The 19,720-nt window shown below is 41.7% G+C and overlaps 1 pseudogene; it reads right to left on the bottom strand.

Annotated features, from left to right (window-relative positions):
• Positions 1-17,641: 17,641 nt before the first annotated feature.
• Positions 17,642-18,467, bottom strand: LOC111549214 (annotated as a pseudogene).
• Between the last annotated feature and the right edge of the window lie 1,253 nt (positions 18,468-19,720).

Raw genomic sequence — 19,720 nt, 5'->3', positions numbered from 1 at the left:
CTCTGCTCACTGCAAGCTCTGCCTCCCGAGTTCTAGCGATTCTCCTGCCTCAGCCTCCTGAGTAGCTAGGATTACAGACACCTGCCACCACACCTGGCTATTTTTTGTATTTTTAATAGGGACAGGGTTTCCCATGTTGGTCAGGCTGGTCTGGAACGCCTGACCTCAAGCAATCCACCTGCCTTGGTCTCCCAAAGTGCTGGGATTACAGGCGTGAATCACTACACTGGCCTGCAATTGCTTTTTAAATATTTTGTTTCCTTCATGCACAGCCAAGGGTGGGGCAAAAAAGAGGCTTGGCACCCTGGTTGCCAAAGGTGAACTGGGAACCATATCCACAGCTGCCTGGGCTCTGGAGCTCTGTCAGCCCTCCCCCTCCCTCACTTGCACCTGCTCCTTCTCCGTTCCCAAGGCCGCACTTTTCTTGCTTTCCTGTTAGCTTTGTGCAGAGCTGGATGCCCAGTTTGCCTGATCCAGGAAAAAGTGAAAATGTAGGACTCTTTGTTCAAAAATCAGAGCACTTCTTTTCTGATTCAAAAAGAGAACACTTTTTTCGCTAATCTCTCTTGACCTGCCGTATTGTGTTTTATTCACTAGTTAGTGTTGCGAATCCTCTACACTGGGCTACTCCTGAAGGAAGTGTGTGTCCACCTAGGCCCCACCCGTATGCATGCTCAAGCCTCCATCTGGAGGTGGCCGGCTGGGGAAAACGCTAGGCCTCTCTCGGGAGGTGGGGAGGGAACAGGAGGGGGCACACACCTGAGTAGAGGCTCCAGCCCTTGTGCAGCCCATAGGACTTTAGACAAATTCAAAGATAAAATTATTAAGCATTTCAAGACAGTGACCCCAGAGCATTACACGTTTAGCTCAGGGTCCGCCCTTCTGAGTGTGGCACCCTGGGCGACAGCTCTAGTCTCTGGTCCACGAAGTCACCCTTTTTCTGTACTTAGCTTTCAAAGTCTCCCTCCCTTCCCTTCCCCTCCCCTCCCCTCCCCTCCCCTCCTCTCCTCTCCTCTCTTCTTCATTTGATTCAATGTGAACAGTGAAGTCACATACTTGAAAATCACTTTCAGTGTTTTGGTTTTCTCATTTTTTCAAGTCACACCTCCTGACTCTAAGAAGCTGGTAGCTTGGCAGGGAAGGAGGGCAGTGCCACCATCCCCAGACTGTGATGCTCACAGTGCAAGGCTGCTTGGGACACGGGGTTGCAGAGGAGCAGGTTTTCTCTGGCCAGGAGATGCCACCCTACTCTGTCACTGCAACAGCAAAGCAGCTGTTTGAATTCCTGGGGACCCCTGTCCTGGTTGATTCCAGTCTGCAGATCCATTGGAAGCTACTGTGCGTTTTATATTCACAGAGAATTTTGAGTTTTATTTCCTTCTGGCTTATGCAGTCATTTGTCAGGCTCCAAAAGACTATTTTCAGCAGGACGTTTTGTAGACCATATAAATCTCTGTCTTGTTTTCCCCTCTACCATAAAACTGTCCCTGTTGGTGGCATCTAGGCAAGGGAAGCCAAGGCAACTTCTTCCTGATGGCTCTTCACTGCAGAGGGTAAGTTAGGTCTCTTTTATTATTTTCTCCTGGACCTTGTCTTATCTCCTTTCTCATGTGCAGGGGAGTAACTCCCCCACTCCTATGAGTGTATTGGGGCAGGTGTGGGGAGGGAGGTTGAGAGGTTGTGCGGAGGGAGGTAGGAGGTGGTGGGGGGCCGCTTCCCACTGTACAAGCTAAAACTCCAGATGTTTGCCTCCCTTCTCTGGCAGTGAGGGCTGGGGACAGGAGACAACCTTGGCAAAACAGATCTATCCACAGGAACTATGGCTCTGGAGCCAATCATGGAAGACTCAGAGTGAGGGGATAGCCCTCCAGCAGCTGGTAGCAGCGGTGTGAGTGCCAGTGTGCTGAGTCCAGGCCCAGGCAAGCTCCGGTACGCAGTCAGGATGATGCCCCTCAGGCCTGATGTTTCTCTGGTTCTGGCTGCCTCTCCTCCTTGCTTTGTTTCTGTGCTTATCAGTCTTGTTTTCCAGCGTTATCAGCTGTTCCATGAGCTCCTCAATATCTTAACAAAAAAAGTTTTTCAGGTTCTACCTACAGCAGGCTTCTCACTATTCTTTAAACATGTACAGCACTCTTAGGGTCTCTCTCCTGGTGCTTCCCTCCTCCTGGATGGCTCTCTCCCCCCAACATCCAGATGACCCTCCCTTTCACACCTTCACGTATTTGCTCCATGTCAGGGTCTCAATGAGACCTACCCTGGTCACATTACACCCTCTTTAAAATTCGCAAACTGTGCCTCCACCTGGAAATCCTGATTGCCTTACCCCGCTTGACTTTTCATTTACCCATAGCACGTACCAACTTCTACCATATGATAACGTTTATGTTTATTAGTTGGAGTCATATGACATTCATATTCGTTCTTTTTTTACCCACAAAAATGGCAATTTTATATCATTCAACTTAATAAAATATACCTATCTTTAAAATAATTTTTTAAGAGCTGGGATCTCACTCTGTAGCCCAGGCTGGAAGGCAGTGGCATGATTATGGCTCACTGCAGCCTCGAATTCCTGGGCTCAATCGATCCTCCCACCTCAGCTTCATGAGTAGCTGGGACTACATGTGTGCATCATGCCTGGCTATTTTTTTTTTTTCAGGTTTTTAAAGATATGATCTCTCTATATTGTCCAGGTTGGTCTCAAACTCCTGGACTCAAAAATATACTTATCATTCACTATTCCCATTTCCATGTGAGCTACAGAAGAGCAAAGATCTGTATCTATTTTGTTTTAACAACTTTATTGGGGGTGCAATTGACATAGCATAAATAACCAGTGTTTATTGACTTAAGCTCAACAACAAGCTGTGTATATTTAAAAGGTATCATCTGACAAGTTTCAACATGTGAAACCACCATTGCTATCAAGATAATGAATGTACTGATAATGAACGTGAACCCCCTGAAGGTTTTCTTGTGCTCTTTTGTAATTCCTCTCTCCTGCCTCTCTTCATATCACTACCTTCTCCTGTCCCCAGGCAACCACTCATTTGCTTTTACTATAGATTCGTTTGCATTTTCTAAAATTTTACATAAGTGGGATCATTCAGTACATATACTTTTTTGGTTAGCATTATTTTATTTTGACACTCATCCATGATGTTGCATGCATCAGCAGTTCATTGCTTTTTTAATTTTTTTGACATGGAGTTTCGCTTTTGTTGCTGAGGCTGGAGTGCAGTGGCAAGATCTCGGCTCACTGCAAACTCTGCCTCCCGGGTTCAAGCAGTTCTCTTGCCTCAGCCCCTGAGTAGCTGGGATTACAGGCATGCGCCACCACACTCGGCTAAGTTTTGTATTTTTAGTAGAGACAGGGTTTCACCATGTTGGCCGGGCTAGTCTCGAACTCCTGATCTCAAGCAATCCGCCCGCCTCAGCCACCCAAAGTGCTGAGACTACAGGTGTGGGATTACACTGTGCTCGGCCTCATTGCTTTTAATCAGTGAGTAGTATTCTGTTATATGGATATACCACAATTTGCTAGGAACATTTATGTAAGAGTCTTTGTATAGACATATGCTTTCATTTGTCCTGGGAAAGTATCTAGAAGTAGAAGAGCTGGGCCATATGGTAGTTTCTTTGTTTGACTTTTAAAGAAATTGACAAACTGTTTTCCAATATTGTACCATTTTACATTCTTACCAGCAGCAAATGAGAGTTTCAGCTGCTCATTTTTACCACTGCTTGATATGGTGAGTCTATCTTGTAAGTAGTGGTATTTCTAGTTTGTATGTAGTAGTGTCTCCTTGTGGTTTTATTATCACTTGCATATCCTTAATGACTGGTGATACTGAGTACTCGTAATGGGCTCATTTGCCATCCATATGTTTTCTGTAGTAAGTATCTCTTCAAATCTTGTGCCCATCTGTTAATTAGGTTGGCTTCTCATTAGAGTTTATTAGAGTTTTGTTATATTTGACATTGAATTCTTTTATCAGGTAGGAGATTTGCAGATATTTTCTCCCAGACTGTGTCATGCTTTTCATTTTATTAATAGTATCTTTCAAAGAGCAGAAGTTACTCATTTTGATGACGTCCAAATTTTTCCTTTACAGATTATCGTTTTGATCATATCTAAGAATTCTTTGCCTAACCCAAGATCGTAAAAATATTCTCTTATGTTTCTTCTAGAAGTTTTATAATATTGCATTTTACATTAAAGTCTATGATCCATTTTGAGTTTAGTTTTATATAGTATAAAGCATATGTTGAAGTTCTATGGGAAACAAAGCATGCTGGAAATGGTAACTGTGTGGGTACAAATATAATTTTTTATTATTTAAATTTCTTGTTTAAAGCAAAAACATCACAATATAGTATGGTGTTTAAAATATAGGTGGAAGTAAAATTTATAATGACAATGCCATAAAGACAGGAGAAATGAAAGTTCTTACACAATATGTGAAACTTTAAATTGCTTTAAAGTTCTTACACAATACATGAAATCTACTCAAAGGTAGACTGTGATGAGTTAAAGAGTATGCTATGAACCCTCAAGCAACCATCACATAGCCATGCAGAGTTATAGCTGGTAAGTCAGTAAGGGACCTGAAAGTATGTGGAAAACAAGGAAAAAGTGAACAAAGAACAGATGGGACAAGATGGTAGATGTCAACCCAACTACATCAGTAATAACATTAAACTTTAATGGTCTAAAGGCCCTGTGAGACTTTTCTGTTCTCCTCAACAAAGAACTCACAAAGAAAAGCAGCTTAACTCGACAATCATTGCTTATATTGCACAGTTTCTGAAAACCAAGAATCAGGGAGCAGCTTAGCTGGGTGGTTCTGGCTTAGGGTGTCTCACCAGGTTGAAGGTCAAGCTGTCAACTAGGAATACAGGCATCGGAAGACTTGACTGGGCTGGAGGATTTGCTTCCAAGCTCTCTCACATGTTTGGAGTCAGGAGGCCTCAGTTCCCACCTTATGAACCTCCATAGGACTGCTCCAGAGACACACAGAGTGAGAGAGAGTGGGAGCGTGAGAGGGACAGAGACAGAAATAAACCAAGACAGAAGTCTTGATGCCTTTTAGAATGTAATCTCCAATATTTATCCTAACAGGAGGGATGTAGGCGTAAATGTAGATATGGGCTGTTGCAGTCTGTAGAAATTTTCTTTGATTATTTAAGTTTTAAAAGGTTGAATGTAAAATCTTTAGCTAAGAAACTGTCATTGAAGTTTGCTCTCTGTTTTCAAGCCAAGCATCACACTGAATTTATTTTTATTTTCTTAATTTTGGCCTCAAATAGGTGAGGCATAAAAAAATAAATTCCAGATAAACACTGAACTGCCTCTAATTAAAATGGAAAATTAGGGAGTAAAAATTTGTTTTTGACTGCCCCAAATCGACAAATTAAAAAAAAAAAGAAATAATTAATACATAGGTAGGAATCTGCTACCGGTGTAGTTGTCTTGTCTGTCTAGAACGCTTACTGGGGATTGATATTAACTTGATAGTTTCCATTTAGACTTCTACAGCTGGAGAGACAATTAAATCACAGCCGTGGTCCCCCAGCAGTTTTGAGAGCTTGTGTGTGTCCATCCTCGTGCTGCAATGTTTAGATTCCAACTAGCCTATCAAGGAATGTTTTTTGAGCTCCTACCAGGCAAGCAGCACAGTGCTAGACACTTGAAATATTCCTCTACTCAGGACTAAGGAGTGTTAAATTAATTTCTGTGACTTCCTCCTAAGAGACGATGTCTCATGAATTCAGAAAAAAATGGACCTTTTTTTCCCTGGAACTCTCCAAAACAGAGATCCTGGGGAGCTCTGTTTTGATGGCTTTGCCTATCATGCTAAAGGAGCAGAGTTTTAAACGGCCCCAGAGGCACCATGGAAATATCGCCACGTGCAAAGCAGTATCTATTTCTGTAGACCTCACCTAACTAGTCCTAACATAATGATCTTAAATAATAAAATGTAGCACAGGATCAGGACTCTGGGGAAGGGTGTACATTTGTGAGTAAAACCCCTGCTTGAGTTTATTCTCATCAGTTGTGATGGGCCAAGTTTAGTTTTCAGTTACACGGTGAAGGCGTCGGTATGTTTGGAGCAAAAGCAATTTAACGCATAATTTAGCCATGTGAATATTTGCAGTTTGCAAACGGAAAGGAGATATTCCAGTGTGACAGATAAAGTTTGCTTCCTAAGACATTTTCCTTACTTATGATCTTATCACTTAGAAAAGATGCTTAAGTATTGTCATCTGAATCATCTCTATTAATTTAAAAAACGCTACACCTACCTCCTTCTGGTCTAAATAGAGAGGACACCGTGTTGTTGTCCTAAAAACTGCATAGCTCTATCATACTACATACCAAAATTGAGTTCATAATTATCTTAGATTTTAGGCAGTGGTTGTGTCTATATCTTTGTAGCTGTGTGTGTGTGTATGTTCACACCTACAGAACTGACCCCTGGTTGTTTTTTATTAGAGAAAACCAGCATGACATATTTAATAAAGTAGTGTTTTCTCTCTACCAATCACATCTGTGATTATAAGATCACTGCTACTAATGGAGGTTGTGAAGGGGAACAAGCTCAGAGATCAGGGAGAGCTGGGGAAGTCATAAAAGACTGTGTTGCAGTGGCTCAGTTTCCATCCTGTTCGGTGTCTGCTTCCTGGTTCTTGCTTCATTATAGTTGCGAGAAGTTCTGGAGAGGTCTGCCGTGCCAGGATGAATGATGGAGAGGTGGCAACAACGCCCTTTGGTTCAGTTCTCTCTTTGTGGGAGATGTCAGGACAAAGAGGCATTCAGTCTCTGGCCTGGAGATTTTCTTAGATGGATGAGGCGATGCACTGAGGGAGAAAGGATGAGTGATCCTGTATTCCGTGTTCCCGGGGAATAAAGTTACGGAGTAAGGAAAAAGCACTTAGTCAGACTGCTAATCTCTGTGACCAATAGCCACAGCAGCTGTCTCCTTTATAGATGGCAAAAGCATCCAAGCAATGTTCCCTGAAGCTCGGCAGCAGAATTGCCTGGCATTTTAGACAAGGAGACTCGAAGCCTGAGGGTGTGCAAATTTCCAGTGGAGTGATAGTCAGACCTACCATTTATTGTGCATCTGCCATGCACTAGGCTGTGTCCTAGACCTTACAGGCATTCACTTGTTTAGTCTTTACACCAACCCTATGAAGTAGGGACTATTTTGACTCTGTTTTCAGATGCAGAGCTGAGGCCCAGAGAGGTTAATTAGCTTGCACAAAGTCACAGAGCTGCTAAGGGGCGAAGCTAGAAATTGAGCACAGGATACATAACAGATGGCATTCACATGAGGAACAGAGATTTGTAGACGTACCTGAAATTGATACTACCCACCCCCAACACACACATATTGAAGTATACGGTGTTGCATATTTTTCTGGGGAAGTCAAGGAGTACATTAATGTAGTTCATGTGTGTGTGTATCCACAATCTCAAAGGTAATTTCATGGAAAAAAGAAAGAAATATTACCCATTTAATTATAATAGGAAGAAACTCTGCAACATCCTGCCTTCAATAATGCAAATTTAGATACAATAAAATTGGTGATTGGCCTCCCTCCTCCAAGGTAGGCTCACGCCAATAATTTTCTTATTGACGAGGATTTTCACAGCATAATTATTGTACCTCTAACATGGAGAGGTATATGCACTGTCCATAGTTTGTTCTATCCCTGATCTTCTTACTTAATGTAAATATATCCGTGGTTAGAGAGATTAGAAAAAAGGCAGACAACTGCATTATCACACCTCAGTAAATGAGAACTAGTCTATGTCTTGAAACATCAGAAAATAAGTGCATTAAAATGATGCTGTCATAGGGATGACTTTGATTTTTACTAATAAAAAACATTTTTTTTTTTTTTTTTGGCCACAATAAAGGTTTGTTTCTTGTACACGTCGCACATACAATTGTCAGCAAAAGGCTGTGTTCTCCTGTAGAAATCATCTTTAAGGGACCCAAGGTGATAGAGGCTCCCCAACCCAAATCCCAACCCATCGCCTATAACCATCGTCTCAAGACAAGGTTAAAGACTTTTCTGCAGCAGGCAAAGAGAGGGTTGGGAAGTAAAGCACCAGCAATGAAATGCTTCAGCCCAGTACTGACACAAGTCACTTCTGCCTACATTGTCTTGGCCAGAACTTGCCACAGAACCCTGTCTAAGGAGTTGAGGAATCATAATTCCATCTACTTGGAAGATAAGAAGTAAATTTGAATGAACATTAGTCATGTCTACCACATTCAGGTTACTGTCAGCATCAAATGAGCTTCTGAGAAAAACTGATTGGAGAATCAGCTTAAGCCATGATTCAGATCCCAGATAGATACAAGTTCAGAATCTGATCCCAGGAAGTAGTGTGTGACCTTGGGAAAATTACTAAACCTCTCAGTAGAAAACAAATTAGTCACAGGATTGTATCATGTTATTAATCACAAAACACATTACTTGCACAACTTATTTTCATGCTATTTTAGATAATATCTTCTAAAACATCATTTCTCAATTGTGTGTTGTAAGAAGATAGAATATATAATAAATGATTTTTTTTTTTTTTGAGATGGAGTTTCACTCTTGCTGCCCAGGCTGGAGTGTAATGGTGTGATCTTGAATCATTACAACATCCACCTCCCTGGTTCAAGCTATTCTCTTGCTTCAGCCTCCTGAGTAGCTGCAATTACAGGCACCCGCCACCACACCTGGCTAATTTTTTTTTTTTTTTTTTTTGTATTTTTAGTAGAGACAGGGTTTCTCCATGTTGGCCAGGCTGGTCTTGAACTCCTGACCTCAGGTGATCCACCCACCTTGTCCTCCCAAAGTGGTGGAATTACAGGCATGAGCCACCACGCCCAGTCAAAATATATAATAATTGATGTTTTTGTAAGCGAATCTTTGTATCCAGCAAATTCTGTGACTTCTCCTATCAATAGCAGAGGGAACAGCCCATGCGAAGAATCTTAGCTGGGAATAAATGCTGAGTGTTCTGCAGATTGAACAAAGTTTGTGTGTAGCTGGGATGTGGCTGGCAAGGGACGAGTGAGAAGTTGGTGAGTCAGAGTGAGGAACTGGCTTTTATTTATGGTGCTTCTGAGGACCAACTGGATGGTTTTCTTCAAAGGAGCAGCACAATCTAATTTTCAATAAACAAGCAAATACAGAAATAAGCAAGATACTTTCAGACCATGACACAAATTAGTTAGCATATAAATAAATAAGATAAACAAGATATAAAGGATGACACGAGTCCCTTACTAAGTAAAATATGTAAATAAACAAGATGCTTTTGGAAAACCACCCAAAACCAGTTAGTTAACGGAAAACACCCTCAACACTGTGTGTATCTTTCTCTCCTCCCTTTTAAAAATACTTCCACATCTAACTTCCTTTCTTAGATCTCTGCTTTGTTTATAGATAAAACTCTTCCAAATACAAGGTGCCACCCTTCTGTCCTTTCTGAAGGATGGCACTTTGCATCAGGTATAGATTTTTTTAACTCACTAGCCATGAATCTCACTTATCAAATTTTGTGATACCTTTCAGGGTTTTATTTGTTTATTTATTTCACTGTACAAAAATTTAAGTTCTTGCTCGACTAGCTACATTTGTGTGCGGCTAATACAAACAGGTGGAGAAGAGAGGAGGGTGAATGGGATGATGTTCTGAAGGTCAAGTATTTCAGGAGAGCAAAGAATACAGTTTGGATGCTTGGTGTGGTGCATTTGGAGAAGGCGAAAGGCCTTGGCCTTGCTTGATGGACAAGGAAAGTGGCCTCCAAAGAGACTGAATAGACAATCAGGCACCCAGAGCGTGAAGGTCCCGGCAGACCCTGAAAAGAGATTTAAATGTGGTTCCTGGAGAAAATGGATGTATTGAGGAAGCAGATCTAGAAAACATCACATATTCTTTTTTTGTGTGTGTGAGATGGAGTCCTGCTGTGTTGCCCAGGCTGGAGTGCAGTGGCTTGATCTCAGCTCACTGCAACCTCCACCTGCCAATTTCAAGTGATTCTCTTGTCTTAGCCTCCTGAGTAGCTGGGATTACAGGCGCGTGCCTCCACACCTGCTAACTTTTGTATGTTTAGTAGAGATGAGGTTTCACCATGTTACCCAGATTGGTCTCGACCTCCTGACCTCAGGTGATCCACTCGCCTCTGCCTCCCAAAGTGCTGGGATTACAGGCGTGAGCCACTGCACCCAGCCAAAATATCATGACATATTCTTCATTGTGGAAGGGAAAATGAAACAGTATATTTAAGGGAAATGTAGATAGTACAACACTTTTATTTAGACAAAAAATGATACCTGTTTCTATTTTGGTATTTATTTAACTGGACTCCAATTAATGACTTTCCTTTAGATTCATTTCTTGAAAGAAGATGGTGTGAGAGCCTGGAATCAACAGAGGCTTGCTGTGCTGCCCCAGCCTAGGGCATGACTCCATGAGGAAGGAGGGAGGGAGCAGGCTCAGGAGGAAACTGGAGGCTACAGAGTCACATCCAGGGCTGGTACCCAGGAGGCTGCAGATGAGTGGAAAGGGACTGGCAACCCCAACCCAAATCCCTGTGGAGGCACAACCACCATCCCATGGATAGAGCCTCCTAAATCTGAGAGAAGAGGTGCTGAAGATTGCACTTGGGTACTGCCCTGGGAAGTGAGTGAACTGAGCCTTGGCCACGTTGAGAACTAGGACAGATGGTATTGTCCAATATAAATACAATACAGGGCACACAGGTGGTTTAAAATGTTCTAATATCCACGTTTAAAAATACAATAAAAAATGAAATTATTTTTAGTGATGTATTTTATTTAACCCACTGTATCCAAAATAGGATCATTTCAACATACAATCAATATAATGAGACATTTTTCATTCTTTTTTTTTCTGCTAAGGCATCCAAATCCAGTGTATTTATAGCATCGCTCTAGCCATATTTCAAGTTCTCAAGAGCTGCCTGTGGCTGGCGGCTACTGCATTGGACAGCGCAGGCTGAGGAATTAGGGGGTGGTTTAACCAGCTGGATACGGTATGAAGCCAGACCACTCCCTGGAGAAAACTACAGCGGAAACTTTCCTGACCACACTGCGGTTTGCAATAGTAGCTGGTTGGGAAAAAGAAAGAAACTTTTAGATGACATTCATCAGAAAAATTCCCAGATCACAACTACTGTGGAACTCCAAGGCACTTCAGCCGTGAACCATCCCAGGTGCTTTCTGTAGGTTTGACCTTGTTCTGGAAGGTGTGAGCCTGGGTCAGTTGGGTCAAGGGCAAGTCTGAAAGGACCACATCAAACCGAACATCACTGAGCCTCCCTTAGACTTCTAACCAGAATGCATTCCATTAACTTGATTACATTGAAAAATGTAAAGTTCAATGAGAAAAAGGTGTCCTATATGTTTAACACTCTATTCCCACTATAATCAGTACTCTCAACTCAATTTTGTAGTATTTAACCTTAACAAATTCCCTCTGAACTGGGCTCATCCATTTTAAGAGAGAACTACACCATTATAAGCCAAGGAAAGGTCATTGTATAATACCTGCCTGAAATACATATTATCCTGTCTCCTTAGCTGTCCTTTATTCATTTACTTGTTTTAGTTCTCTGCAAGAATTTACAAGCCTTTAGGTTAAGAACTCAAGGACTTTATTGTCCTTAAGGGGTCAAACAACCGAAGAAACCTTGGGCAGGCCAGATGCGTACAGAAAATAGAGTTCACGGACTACCTGTCCACTTTGCTCCTCTCACAGATCAGGGTTCACCTGCTCACCCCTTGACAGGTTACTTCTGATTTGATACGTCTCAGGCAAACATTCGAGCCCTCAAGTTGTTAAAAAAAAAAATCCATTTTAAATTTCGTTAACAAGCACATCTTTCAAATATCCTTTTGGGAAATCACCAGAATTTTATTTGCAGCTTGCTTCTTTCTCTTAAGTAAGAAAACCAAAAACTCAGCATAGCAGTTCTTTTGTGAGTGAGGTTTATGCCAAAGCTCAGCCACTACTTTGCAAAGCTCATCCGAAGTTAACCCTCCCTCACCAGCTGAAAGTGAAATAAACATGCAAATATGCCGGTCACAGGAATAATGTCACCTTAATCCTAAAAGCAGTATAAATGTTTTATATATTGAGGAAAGTATCTGGGCCAGGGGTTTATCATAGAACAAAAGACTATATATTGTTTTTATGTCTGGGCCCCTATTCAAGGCATGCTAAATTCTTCCTGTCTGTTGCTGACATTGCCTCTGACATTGTGATGTGTAAGGCAGAGGTCTCCAACCTTTTTGGCACTGGGGACTGGTTTTGTGGAAGACAACATTTCCATGGATAGGATAGGGCGATGGTTTCAGGATGAAACTGTTCCACCTCAGATTATCAGGCATTGGATTCTCATAAGGAGTGTGCAACCTACATCCCTGGCATGCACAGTTCACAATACGGTCACACTCCTATGAGAATCTAACGCTGCCGCTGATCTGCTAAAAGGCAGAGCTCAGGTCGTAATGCTCCTTCGCCTACCGCACACCTCCTGCTATGCAGCCTGGATCTTTTTTTTATATATTTTTTTAATTATGCTTTAAGTTCTAGGGTACATGTGCATAACGTGCAGTTTTGTTGCATATGTATACTTGTGCCATGTTGGTGTGCTGCACCCATCAATTCGTCAGCACCCATCAACTCATCATTTACATCAGGTATAACTCCCAGTGCCATCCCTTCCCCCTCCCCCCTCCCCATAATAGGCCCCGGTGTGTGATGTTCCCCTTCCCGAGTCCAAGTGATCTCATTGTTCAGTTCCCACCTATGAGTGAGAACATGCGGTGTTTGGTTTTCTGTTCTTGCGATAGTTTGCTAAGAATGATGGTTTCCAGTTGCATCCATGTCCCTACAAAGGACACGAACTCATCCTTTTTTATGGCAACCTGGATCTTAACAGGCCACGTGGTGCTGGTCCATGGCCGGGGGATCGGGGACGGCTGGTGTAAGGCCTGAGTCACAGTGAACTTTCCTCCTTGGTGGTCACCATTTTTGTGGCAGCAGTTGCTGACTTTATAAGTATTTTTCCTGCTCTTTTTCTTTTTCCAAATTCAACCCTTTTTATTATACTTTCCTCTCCTTAAATGCACTATAGAAGCATTTAATACAGGCACAAAAATCGACTAAACATCATAGCTTAGCTTAGCTATGATGTGCTTAAGCATGCTCAGAATGCTTACTTTAGCCTACAGTTGGGCAAAAGCATCTAGCACAAACCTATTTCATAAGAATGTGTGGAATAGCTCATGTAATTTACTGCTGTTTTACCAAGTGCACATTGCTTTCACACCGTCATAAAGTTGAAAAACTCTAAGTTGAACCATCGTTAAGTTGGGGATGCAGTGAGTGTAGACTTTGCAATCTGTAACTTTTTCTTTGGCAGTCGATATTTTGCGATTTGTATATTAACTTTATTGAGCTATAATTTATATTCAATTAAATGCCTACATTTTAAGAAAATTTTTCTATGAGTTTTTAAAAATCAATTTTACAGTGGAATAATTTATGTATAAAAAAATAGCCATTTTAAGTGCGCAATTCTGTATGTTTTGACAAATGGTTACAGTTGTGTAACTACCACCATAATCAAGACCTGGAACATTCTCACTAACCCTAAGATTGCCCTTACAGCACCCATAACTTTTTAAACAATATCTTCTAGTATTGACAAGAAGTATTATTTGCCAAGCATGAAAGGGGTAGGTGGGAGACACTGAGTCATTCTATTTTTAATAGTAAAATATCAGATAACAGACTTTTTCAGATATTCTTAGCATTACTGGAAGGGGTTAAAAAATTACTGAAAACTCTAACATCATTGCTTATTTTCTAGCATCATTATTATTATTTGAGACAGGGCCTCACTCTGTCAGCCAGGCTGGAGTGGCCATATCACAGCTCCCTGCAGTCCTAACTTCCCAGGCTCATGCCATCCTCCCATTCAGGCCCCACCTCCTGCCTTGTGTAGCCAGGACTGCAGGCACACACCATCTTGCCAGGCTAATTTTTAAACTTTTTTGTAGAGATGGGGTCTCACTGTGTTGGCCAGGCTGGTCTTAAACTCCTGGGCTCAAGCAATTGGCCTCCCAAAGGGCTGAGATTAGAGGCGTGGGCCACCATGCCTGTCCCCAGCATTATTACTGGGGGAAAAATAAGAGCTATTTGGTTTTCAGAAGGAAGAATTCCCTGACCAGATGATTGTAAAAGACAGAAATGTTAGGCTGAAGTCTCTTCAAACAGCTATGTAACCTTGAACTTCAGGGGGAAAAAAATTTCAAAGACTAGGATGAGATACTTTGCTGAGATCAATTCTCAAATCCTTACTCCCAGCTTCTGTGAATATCTGAGCCTGTGTGGAAACGAGGAAGATGCAAATTATTTCACTGCTCCACAATAAAAGCCAAATAATAGAAAAGCCAGAGTTCCTCAAGGAGAAAGCATTTATTTCTGCTCTTGAGTTACATCTGTCTCCAGGGAAGGCTTGATATCTGAATATATATTTCAGAAGATCTAGATTCACTGCCAAGATAACATTTCTGAAATTTCGAGTATAAGCACTATTCTTCCATGTAAGTAAAATAGTAACAAACATTATACCATGTAAGACTTATTATGTTCCCAGTGCTGTCTTAAATCCTTTTGCTATATTAACATTATATATACACATATGTGTGTGTGTGTGTGTGTGTGTGTATATTTATTTATTTATTTTGAGATGAAATCTTGCTCTGTCACCTGTCACCCAGGCTGGAGTGCAGTGGCACGATCTTGGCTCACTGCTACCTCTGCCTCCTGGGTTCAAGCGATTCTCCTGCCTCAGCATCCTGAGTAGCTGGGATTACAGGCACCTGCCACCACACCTGGCTGATTTTGTATTTTTAATAGAGACAGGGTTTCACCATGTTGGCCAGGCTGATCTCGAACTTCTGACCTCAGGTGATCCACCCACCTCAGACTCCCAAAGTGCTGGGAGTACAGGAGTGAGCCACCATGCCTGGACTTAAACTGTTCGTTTTAATAGATCAACTTTACAACAAAAAGAGAGCTAACCAGACATTTTGGGTCCCTGCCTTGAGGCAATAGGAAATCCACAATTTCACTTGTGAAGAATTCTTGCCAAAAAAAAAAAAAAAAAAAAAGAAAGGCCGGCACAAAACAAAAAGATAGGAGGTCGGCACAAGATACAGGTTATAAAGACTTTGCTGATAAAACAGGGTTGCAGTAAAGAAGCCGGCTAAAACCCACCAAAACCAAGATGGCAATGAGAGTGACCTCTGGTCGTCCTCATTGCCACACTCCCTCTTGCACCACGACAGTTTACAGATGCCATGGCAACGTCAGGTAGTTACCCTATATGGTCTAAAAAGGGGATGTGTGAATAATCCACCCACTGTTTAGCATATAATCAAGAAATAACCATAAAAATGGGCAACTAGTAGCCCTCAGGGCTGTTCTGTCTATGGCGTAGCCACTCTTTTATTCCTTTACTTTCCAAATAAACTTGCTTTCACTTCACTCTGTGGACTCGCCCTGAATTCTTTCTTGCAGGAGATCTGAGAACCCTCTCTTGGTGTCTGGATCAGGACCCTTTCTGATAACAGTATCTGTTGGAAAAATTTTAAATTAAAAAGCAAAAAATAAATGTGCCCAATGTATATGCATAGTAGCTTGTGCAGTGTCATTGATTGAGATGGGATCTTGGACCAATAATCTGCAGGACAGTTCTCCAGGTGGCTTTGGACTGACCCGGTTCTCCCCACTTTCTTACTTGAAGTTCTCAAGAGTGACTGTAGAATATGTGGGGAATGTAACATTCTGAGATGGGGAAGGAACTGGCCAGGACAGCCTGAGCTCTGTTCCTCTCCCTCCTAGAGACAGGATGGCCTTCAACCCTTTAGCCCAGTGGGACACGTGGCTCAGATGCATGCAACCTTTCACAGTTCCTGAGTTGCTGTGCAAATGAGGCGATGCAAACGAGCAGCTTTCCTGAGTTGGAGGGGCCAGCTCAGAATGACTCCTAGCCTTCTGCTATCTCTCACTGTCTACCTGTAAGTAAAGACCTGCTTCATGTAACTGGTATGTGTGGGTGTTCTGCCTCACGGGACTCGGACACATTGGTCATCAGTGCACAGTGAACCTGCTTCATCCAAATCTTTGCTCTGACAAACCAAATTATGCTGCCATCCAGTTATCACAAATCACAAACAAATTGCAGGGCATGGCAAATTAATGACCTAAAAGAATGCTTTTCTTTTTACAGAGATATTTCGTTAACAGTGACTTTGTTTTTGAGACAGAGTCTTGCTCTGTCACCCAGGCTGGAGTGCAGTGGCATGATCTCGGCTCACTGCAACCTCCACCTCCCGGGTTCAAGAGATTCTCTTGCCTCAGCCTCCTGAGTGGCTGGGATTACAGGTGTGTACCACCACATCCAGCTAATTTTTGTATTTTTAGTAGAGACGAGGTTTCATCATGTTAGCCAGGCTGCTCTCAAACTCCTGACCTCAAGTAATTTGCCTGCCTCGGCCTCCCAAAGTGTTTCTAATGATTGAAGGGTGACAGTTGCCAGTAGAGACTCGATGTCCTGACTGTCCCCTGTGTTACTTATACCAAGGGAACTAGGGGCCTTCTGCTTACTTCCGGAACACAGAGTTAACGGGCACAGCCAACCAGCAGGGTAACCTGAAGGGTTTCCTTTTCCTGACTATTCTTGTTGCTGTTGCTGTACTCTCCCTGTCTCTTTTTCACGGACTTTTGATTAATATGCCCGTCTTTCAAAAAGCTGAATATCTGAAAATTCAAATATCACAAAGAAAAATTGTAGGTAAGATGGGCGCGGTGGCTCACGCCTGTAATCCCAGCACTTTGGGAGGCAGAGGTGGGCGGATCACAAGGTCAGAAGATCGAGACCATCCTGGCTAACATGGTGAAACCCTGTCTCTACCAAAATAAATACAAAAAATTAGCCAGGCGTGGTGGTGGGCACCTGTAGTCCCAGCTACTCAGGAGGCTGAGGCAGGAGAATGGTGTGAACCTGCGAAGCAGAGCTTGCAGTAAGCCAGTGAGCCAAGATCATGCCGCTGCACTCCAGCCTGGGCGACAGAGTGAGGCTTCGTCTAAAAAAAAAAAAAAAAAAAGAAAAGAAAAACTGTAGGTAGAGGATGGGGATGGGGCAACTTTCTTGATGAAAAGATTCACATGAAGTTTCATTTGAATAAAATGTATTCTTTCTGTACAATTCCATGGATTTTCCTGAACATATTTAGCAACATGATATAACTAGTAATAGTTTTTTCCTCCAATGGAATTTTAAATCATAAAAATTGCTCTCGCCAAGGAAGCAGGGGTGACTTTTTGTTAAAGCAATTCATCAACAGTAACCAGATGCCCTACTAAAGTACAGATTGCAGTGGGAGATTGAGAAGCAAGAAAATGAGGATTATTGTTGCCTTGATAGTTAATTCTTGCTCCCTACATTTTGGCTTTGTCAGTTGAAAGATGTATACTTAGTTTTCTTTTTGTTATTGTTGTTAGTTCATGTTTTTTATCAACTCATACACAATCACTTGTCTTCTGGTTTGTTGAGGTGATAAGCCAGATACCCTGTGCCACAAGAATGTGTCAAAGTGGCTGGCCATAAAAACTCTAGGACCTGAAAGGCACTCCCAACAGAGGTGACGAATTTTGCCATTGTCATCCATCCTACAGTATTTCAGGACAACCAGCTTCACTTTCTTTCTCTTACGCTCATTGTTCTTGGGAGGGGTGTAAGACTTCTTCCTTTTCTTAGAGCCACTACAAAGTCTCTACATGAGACAAAGAGTAGACTCCTTTTGAATGTTGTAGTTAGACAAAGGATGTCCATTTTATTAGTGCATTTTCATGCTGCTGATAAAGACCTACCCGAGACTGGGTAATCTGTAAAGAAAAAGAGGTTTAATGGACTCACAGTTCCACGTGGCTGGGGAGGCCTCACAATCATGATGGAAGGCGAAAGGCATGTCTTACATGGTGGCAGACAAGAGTGAACGAGAACCAAGTGAAAGTGGAAACTCCTTATAAAACCATCAGATCTCGTGAGACTTACTCACTACCATGAGCATAGTATGGGGGAAACCACCCTCATGATTCAATTATCTCCCACCGGGTCCCTTCTACAACAAATGGGAATTATGGGAGCTACAATTCAAGATGAGATTTGGGTGGGGACACAGGGCCAAACCATATCAGCCACCTTCCAGTTGCTTGCCAGCAAAGATAAGTCTTTGCTAACCAGGACGATTTCCTTCCTTATCCTGGATCTTGGCCTTTACATTTTCTATTGTGTCTGAAGGTTCAGCCTCCACAGTGGTGGTCTTCTCTGTAAGAAATTTTATAAAAATCTGCATTTTAATGGTGGTTCCTCTGCAGATGGTGAATCGAAAAGCTTGTTTTCTTGTTTATAAACTGTTCATTCCATAAAGTCAAGCAAATCAAATGAAGTTTAAAAAGTACCCCTGAAGGTTATGAAAAATCCAATGTAATGTCAAAGTCTTTTATTCCCATTTAAATAAGAAGTAAGGATTGCTTTTTACAACCCTGAGAATGTGATTAGTGTCAGTGAAGTGATACCTTTATTATATGACTCATAATTCTTGGTACCGTTTATCATGACAGACCAATAATTACTTAAGATTCCACCAACCTCTTTCTAGCTGTGACTCCACAAATGTGATTTTGGATTCGAAGTCATTTAACTTTTGATGGGGAGGTGACATTCTAGTAATGTCATCACGGCTACACTTCTTGACTTGAAACTTAGGTTTGTGTGTGGGTGTTAACAATATTTGATATCCTATAAATAGTTTTAAATTTGGTTTTTCTTTATTAATCTTTCTAAGGAAACAAAATAATTTTCAAATATGGGATAACTTATGTTGAGTGAGATTAAAGCAGTTTGCCATACAAATCATCTTCATGAGGTTGAAAACTCTTGCCAGACTTAACTTCTTGATATCATTATCCTTCAATCAGTTGTTTAGAGAGGGGGAAAAGATGATTAACTTCTGAATGTTCTGCATAGCCCGCTTTCCCCCCAAATGCTAGTGGGAATTCTTCATTGGCCTTGCTCCTTTTTCCTGACCCTTTAGAAACCCAGGTGGAAGAGGCTAAAATGATTTACATAATAAAAAGCTGGGGGCAGAAGGAGAAGAAGCCCTTGTGTTTGGGTTGTAGGAGAGAGTCTAGGGTTTGCCTTATGCAAGATTTCCAAGCAGGAGCACAAGGTAATGGAAGCAGAGGCTTTTGAGAAGTTTTTAATTAGGTTATGCTCGAATCTCTTTAATCTTTTTTGAGAGGAGTCAATAAAGAATGAAATTTCTTACCACTGGCTGTTAAATGATGTGTCTGTAAATTTGACTTAGCCACAAGCATGGAGCCTTCAAAATTGTCCCTTATCTCACCATCCCACCACTGATCTATTATAAGTCTTTATTCATTGATCTAGCTTTGCAGTTGTGATAGGGTTTTCTATGAGTTATGCTGGTCATTAAACAAACAGTTTTGTTTTAGAAAAATCAATTTGTTTGGAAAAAAAAATTTGACATTATCTATGTCAATGTACTTCAGCAAAAGACTACCGAGAATATACCTGAAGTTAAAT

Source organism: Piliocolobus tephrosceles, chromosome 11, assembly GCF_002776525.5.
Source record: "Piliocolobus tephrosceles isolate RC106 chromosome 11, ASM277652v3, whole genome shotgun sequence".
NCBI lineage: Eukaryota > Metazoa > Chordata > Mammalia > Primates > Cercopithecidae > Piliocolobus > Piliocolobus tephrosceles.
This window is presented reverse-complemented; position numbering and strand designations above follow the sequence as displayed.